Raw genomic sequence first — 6,105 nt, 5'->3', positions numbered from 1 at the left:
TGTGTGTGTGTGTGTGTGTGTGTATGTGTGTGTGTATGTGTGTGTGTGTGTGTGTGTCTGTGTGCATGTGCGTGTCTGTTGTGTGTATGCGTGCGTGTTTGTGTGTGTGTGTGTTTGTGAGCGTGTGTTATGTGTCTGTGTATGCGTACACAAAATGTTTGTGTGTAAAAATACATTTTCATCTACACCTCAAGAAAAAGTCGCAAAAGTCGCATGTATCATGATAATAAAGAGGGCAAATGTTCTTTCACTGTCAAGTCTTTCACATTCTTCAAAAACTGACACACTATCTTAAAATATGCATCTGCTGACCTTGAAACCCAAAGACACTGAGACATTACAAGAAAGATGATTCTTTATTGACACAACAAAAAAGTACAGAGACTTTTGTATGGTCTTCTACAACTTAACTAAAGATCTAACAAAGCTAAACACATGTGTGGATAACGTTATCTTACGTACAGAGTATATGTATGATGTAACAATAAAGGCTAACTATTCTCTAACATGTGTTCTCTAAGATCGAAACATTCTTTAATGTATTTTCCTATTTGAACACTGTATTGGTTATCTCCCCTGAGAATGTAGTTGAATTTATCTATAGCATCTTATTGAAATCAATTGAACAAGCGGAAAGAAAGGTGAACAGCAATAGGCGCTTATCATTGTATAGTGTACAATCCATTATAAAATGGTGCTCATTTTCAATCATGTTTGGACAAAATGGACAGAACCGTTGGTCATTTGGAATTTTCTTGTATCGACAACGCATGTGTTAACTGTAGGTTAGTGACAATTTTGACCTATTTTAACGTTAGAAGTCAAACTATATATAAACAAACAGTCTATTTCACTTCCTACCACGATGACAGCCGTCTAAATTTAGACCACCTTGCATTGGTCACATGGTGACTCACATGTTGACTAAAAAGTCAGGAAGACCAAATAAGGATTTGTATTTATAAGCGCAAAATGAGGTCATAAAACTATTAAACGGTGCCATTATTACCTAGGCCTGTTAATTATTACAATGAAACAAACAAACAAACAAACAAACAAACAGACAGACAGACAAGAGATCGTTGGTTAATGGTAGTTTTCTCCGATAGTGCAATTTTATACAAAACTATACTAGAAGAGGGTGCATTTATGATTTCAAACGCCAGGTGTCGCCTCTGTTGCTTCACAGAAAACACCTGTCACTTCCCGAATGAGCTGTACCCAAACCACGCGCTAATGTTACTCCTGTTACTCTGCGCGCAAAACTTCCGGCATTTTTTTTGGCCCGCCTGGTTCTGAGTGGCAGAATTTCCTGAATAAACAAAGTCTGATTCGCCGAGTGGCTAGAAGCGGGTGTATTTATGATAACAAACGCCATGTGTCGCTTCCGAAAACACCTGTCACTTTCCGAATGCTCTGTCCCCAAACCACGCGCTAATGTTACTCCTGTCAGCTCTGCGCGCAAAGCTTCCGGCATTTTTTTTGGCCCGCCTGGTTCTGAATGACAGAATTTCCTGAATAAACAAAGTCTGATTCGCCGAGTGGCTCGTGTGTACAGTTTCCGTCTGGCCTGGCGTCTAGGAGAGAGTATCCCGCGTTTTAACAGGTGAGCTAAAGGCTAGATCCTCTGTATATATGTCTAAACAATCGTCAACAGAAGGGGGAGGGGGGCGACCTAGATAATGTTTCTAAAGTATAACGTTACTGGTTACAGCCTATCTGTTAGGTTATAGATATTTTCTAGCAAATTATACTTAAAACTGTGCAAAATAATTTTAGGAAATGCTACTTGGGTGTCAAACAAGTACTTGTAGGGTGGGGTCACATTGTATACCGGCAAATTATTGTTAGACAATGTGCCTTCGTATACAATTTACCAACGTTAGAAATTTGTTTTAATATGTGATGGTCAGATAGTATTTCATATCGCCATTTAGGCCGAAGACAACCTTAGTTCATCGTTGACTTAGAACGGAAGCAGACCTGTATTTCACAGTTTGTTTATAATTACACTGAAATGCACTTAAGACAATTAAGACAATTTGAAACAAAGATGTCGTTTTTACATAACAGGTACACGAGAAATGCAATTATGCAAAGTAGAAAAAAGCTTGCAAATGTTACCAACTAACAATTATAAAGGTTATATACTGTCATTGATACTAGTAGTTGACTTGTACTACTTGTAGGATAGATTAGTTTTGTAGTATTGTTGGTTAACTGCACATTGTACCATGTAACTTGGTATGATTGTTGAACAATGATGTTCATTCATTCATTCATTCATTCGTCTATCCATTCATTTATGTAATGTAACGGGGGGTGCCCTAATTCCGACCCATCCCTAATACCGAACTAGTTTGAAAAATCCTTGTTGCCGCGTTATGCATGGGAGCACGTGCCTAAAAATAACCACAATAATGGACAAAGTTTTTGTGTTGTTATCGGTAATCTCACAAAGTTTGTTTTAGTTCCTACACTCCGACACAGACGAGTGAAAAATCTGTGTGAATTCGACGCTTGTTCGGGGGTTGACGAGCATGTCAAAAATGCAGGTTTTGCTTTTCAAACAGCCACTTTGGAGCAAGTCGCGTAATCGTAAAAAGAGGACTTGTTTGGGACAGAAAACAGTTGTAGATTGTTTTAGTCATAATTTGTGTATTATGATTTCTAAACTCTCTTCTCAGATCTTGTTATGGAATGTACCAAATATGATGTTATACGTAACAAGCTATTTACATTTCTCGAATCAAGTACCATAGATTTTAAGAGTCTCGTTGTTGGAGACAGATTTGAATATATCTTTACATGTAATGGTCCCCACAACGCAAAAATAGGTAGACATATAAAGGAATGCTTTGCTACTAGAAAAAATGCCGAAACTTGTGATTAGCCCACTCGATTGTAACGGTACACTTTATCAAAAACTGTGATATCCCTTATTATTTGAATGATTATGATATAGATATGTTAGGTTTTATTCGACATTAGGTCTTATGCAACACACTTATTTTATTGTTATTACTCTCTCTTAATGTTTGCCATACATTGTACCATGTGCAATCGTCGTGCAATAAAGTTCTTCCTAGTCCTGGCAAGAGATGACATTCCTCACACCACCCAGGTGTAAAATGGGTGTAAAATCTGACCCATAAAAGACTGGACATGGTAGAAGAAGGAAAGGGACAGGCTCCACCTTCCAATATCCTTACAATTCACTCTGCCCTTGTAAGAAACAGGAGGAACAGTAAAAACCCACTGGTCCCAGGCCGGGGTTTGAACCCACGACCAAACCCGGGCACCAGTCCACAGGCAGACACTCTAACCGCTCAGCCGAAAAGGACCTGTAGACCCCTCGGCCGGGTCAGTTGGTAGCGCCTATAAACCCCCCACTGTTACACCCTTATGACCTCAATCAAAGACAGGCTTTACCTTAAAATCTATTCTCAAATCAAGTTTATATCATACTAATAAGCAGTTATTGATAAAATTATGTAAGGATCCACGTGTAAATGGTATTTCTTTCAGTTGTTCTATATGTCTTTGTCATACATGTATCCGTTTATAAGAATCGTTTATTTCGATACCCTTTTAATTTTAGTTCAGTCCATGACGACTAGTCTGAGAGGGTTCAAAACATATAAACATATGAACATACTGACAGCAAAATGTATAACCATGTGTTGTCAGTGACTTAGCCACTTCACAATGGGCCTATTGTGACTACGTGAGTTCAAACTAAATCAGAAACACAGGACATGGCGACAGCTTTCCTATTATCACCGATATCAGTTCCTTCTATTAAATGCAAACATGCCATGTACGTACGTACGTACATGTAGGTTAGGCCACACCAATTTAATTTCTTGGTTAACGGATTTGCCGCTTAATTACCTTCGCCAAGAAGGTTATGTTTTCAGGGGCGTTCGTGTATGTGTGTGTGTGTGTGTGTGTGTGTCTGTCTGTCTGTCTGTCTGTCTGTAAACACGATAACTTGAGAAGGCCTTGATGGATTGTCTTGATGCTTGGTAGGTGGGTAGGTCTTGATGATACCTCAAAATGATTAGATTTTGGACCCCCTAGCGGCTTGTTATGGTACTGCAGCTGAACTTCCGGTTTTGATATCTCATGATCTAGACATGCTATGATGATGAAATTTAGATGGTAGGTAGCTCTTGTGCTGGGGAAGAAGTGACATGAGTTTAGGCCCCCTAGCGGCATGCTCTGGAACTGCAGGGATAAATTCGTGAAAATATTCAAAAGGGGATAACTCAAGAACCGGTCGACGGATCGTCATGATTTTTGGTATGTAGGTAGCTTACGTGATGCTTGATATAGTTATGTGACAATTATGCAAATATGGATGTAATTTGCATAATTTATGGGGAAATCAGCTGCATTCCATGATAGGACAATTGAAGCTTGTGACATTGGTAATTGACAACGAGAGAAACACAGGAAGATGTTGATTATGTTAATAATGACTTAATTTGCATAATTAATGAGAAAATTTTATAATTATGTAATGATAACTGCCTGGAATTTCATACTTGTGGTATTTGAAAGTTAAATTGAGGTGAACATCATTAAACATAATTTATTCAAATCAGGACCTCATTTGCATAATTTATTAGGAAATGCTAGAATGCATTCTTTGTTAATATAAGACTCTTTTGGTTGAGATTATGATAAAATGATATAATTCATGAAAATTAGGTTCCTATTTCTTAAATCAGGGGGGAATAATCTAATCTAAACTTTGTCAGTCATAAAGATTAACATCATTTGGCGAAGGTATGAGATCGGGGAACTCTAGTTTTTTTCTGATTTGCAAATAAAAATAAAAATCCAGCATCAACTGCAAAATGCTCATATTTTGCCATGAACAGTTGAAAACAGACCTTTTCATCCTAGTTGTTACAGTTATTCCATCTTTCAATGCAATGGTATCATTATAAGTTCAAAATTCATTGTTTAAATTTTGAACCAGCCTGGTGTGTTGACTTCATGGCTCCTATTGTACCATTTTGGGCCATAATACGATGCCTAGGCCCGCCCGCTCCATTATTTTTCTAGAAAAATCCGTTAACCAAGAAATTAAATTGGTGTGGCCTTACTACGTCAGTGTACTGGTATTCGGTTCAATGGGAGCAGTACTTAACAATTCTTTGCTGAATGCAAATCAAACAGTGCAGGTGCCTGTTATATTTGCTGGCCCATGATGTCATTATGAGTAACCAATTTCCTAGTATTGATGAATAACATTACCAGTAAGCTGAAAATAAATTTCCTAGCCTTTTTCAGAACAAGCAGCACGTCAGCAGAACGTACTGCACCTGTGCAAAACCCTGATTTTTCACAGTTTTCACTGGATGTTTGGTCAATGTTGCAGGAGAATTTTGCCAGTTGCAGACAATTCATAAGTATTTGTTTCATTTGGTTCAGCTACAGATGGGATGTTAATCTTATATGCGTGAATAGGACCTTATATGAGACATTCTGCCGAAGTGCTATGTAGTATGTACTATATACATATGCATATACAATCATGTAGTACATGTACTGGTTTTGTGCAGGTGCAGTACGTTCTGCGGACATGCTAGAAGTAGAACAAGTGACCCAGTATTTGGTCACTGCTTGACTCCAGAGGTGGGCCAAAACTCACCAAAACACATCTACCTTTTTTTGGAGGTTGATTGCATTGATTAACTACAACTACACATGTACTAGTATTCATGCTGGTAGAGTATAGTTTAAGTGATATACTGTTTTATAACATTAACTTTGACTAACCTGCATTTTGTGTTTATATAGCTTGTAGTTCAGCAATTTGTACATTTTGTACATTTAGGCCACACCAATTTAATTTGTTGGTTCTCGGATTTTTATATGAAGCGACAGGGCGAAAAAAAATAAAAATAAAAACAGGTCTTGGCATCCTATTATAGGCTTAAATGCTACGAAATGAGCCATGAAGTCAACACAAAAGGCTGGGTTGAAATTTAAACATTGAATTTTGAACTTTTAATCAAACCACTGCAATGATAGATGCGAAAACTGTAACAACTAGGAAGAAAAGGACTTTCCTCAACTGTTGGGGGCAAA

At 37.8% G+C, this 6,105-nt stretch overlaps 1 protein-coding gene across 1 annotated transcript in view; it reads left to right on the top strand.

Moving 5' to 3' along the window:
- The first annotated feature begins 1,380 nt into the window (after positions 1-1,380).
- LOC109479562 (transmembrane and coiled-coil domains protein 2-like) overlaps positions 1,381-6,105 on the top strand; it is a 36,424-nt gene continuing 31,699 nt past the window's right edge. Inside the window, exon 1 of the mRNA XM_019781544.1 lies at positions 1,381-1,606. The gene's annotated coding sequence lies outside the window, so the exon portion shown is untranslated. The remainder of the gene's footprint in view (positions 1,607-6,105) is intronic.

Source organism: Branchiostoma belcheri, unplaced genomic scaffold (assembly GCF_001625305.1).
Source record: "Branchiostoma belcheri isolate BF01 breed outbred unplaced genomic scaffold, Haploidv18h27 scaffold49, whole genome shotgun sequence".
Classification (NCBI taxonomy): domain Eukaryota; kingdom Metazoa; phylum Chordata; class Leptocardii; order Amphioxiformes; family Branchiostomatidae; genus Branchiostoma; species Branchiostoma belcheri.
This window is presented reverse-complemented; position numbering and strand designations above follow the sequence as displayed.